Source organism: Arachis ipaensis, chromosome B04 (genome assembly GCF_000816755.2).
Source record: "Arachis ipaensis cultivar K30076 chromosome B04, Araip1.1, whole genome shotgun sequence".
In the NCBI taxonomy this organism is placed as follows: Eukaryota; Viridiplantae; Streptophyta; class Magnoliopsida; order Fabales; family Fabaceae; genus Arachis; species Arachis ipaensis.
This window is the reverse complement of record NC_029788.2, coordinates 22,103,894-22,104,972: the sequence shown is the minus strand read 5'-3', so window position 1 is coordinate 22,104,972 and position 1,079 is coordinate 22,103,894. Positions and strand designations below refer to the sequence as shown.

Genomic DNA, 1,079 nt, shown 5'->3' with positions numbered 1-1,079 from the left:
AAGAGAAAATAGCATTCACATGTCCATCTGGAGTGTTTGCTTATAGAAGGATGCCATTTGGGTTATGTAATGCGCCTGCAACCTTCCAGAGATGCATGCTCTCTATTTTCTCTGATATGGTGGAAAAATTTCTGGAAGTCTTCATGGATGACTTCTCAGTATATGGAGACTTATTTAGCTCCTGTCTGGATCACCTGAAACTTGTTTTGAAAAGATGCCAAGAGACCAACCTAGTTTTAAACTGGGAAAAATGTCACTTCATGGTGACTGAGGAGATTGTCCTTAGGCATAAAATCTCAAACAAGGGAATAGAGGTGGATCAAGCAAAAATAGAGGTAATTGAAAAATTACCACCACCTGCCAATGTTAAGGCGATCAGAAGCTTTCTGGGGCATGCAGGATTCTATAGGAGGTTTATAAAGGATTTTTCAAAAATTGCAAAACCTCTAAGCAATCTGCTAGCTGCTGACACGCCATTTGTGTTTGACACAGGGTGTCTACAGGCGTTTGAAACGCTGAAAGCTAAGCTGGTCACAGCACCAGTCATTTCTGCACCAGACTGGACATTACCATTTGAGCTAATGTGTGATGCCAGTGATCACGCCATCGGTGCAGTACTGGGACAGAGGCATAACAAGCTTCTGCACGTCATTTATTATGCTAGTCGTATTTTAAATGATGCTCAAAAAAATTACACAACCACAGAAAAAGAATTACTTGCAGTGGTTTATGCCATTGACAAGTTTAGATCATACTTAGTAGGATCAAAAGTGATTGTGTATACTGACCATGCTGCTCTTAAATATCTACTCACAAAGCAAGATTCAAAACCCAGGCTTATCAGATGGGTGTTGCTTCTGCAAGAGTTTGATATAGAAATAAGAGACAGAAAAGGGACAGAGAACCAAGTGGCTGATCATCTGTCCCGGATAGAGCCAGTAGAAGGGACGCCCCTTCCCTCTCTTGAGATCTCTGAAACTTTTCCGGATGAGCATTTATTCGCCATTCAGGAAACCCCATGGTTTGCCGATATTGCAAACTATAAAGCTGCAAGGTTCATACCCAAGGAGTACAACAGG

At 41.6% G+C, this 1,079-nt stretch overlaps 1 long non-coding RNA gene across 1 annotated transcript in view; it reads right to left on the bottom strand.

Moving 5' to 3' along the window:
• The window catches only part of LOC110270571, a 24,250-nt gene that overhangs the window by 11,702 nt on the left and 11,469 nt on the right, over positions 1 to 1,079 (bottom strand). Inside the window, exon 2 of the long non-coding RNA XR_002360209.1 lies at positions 636 to 641. This is a non-coding gene — a long non-coding RNA (uncharacterized LOC110270571). The remainder of the gene's footprint in view (positions 1 to 635; positions 642 to 1,079) is intronic.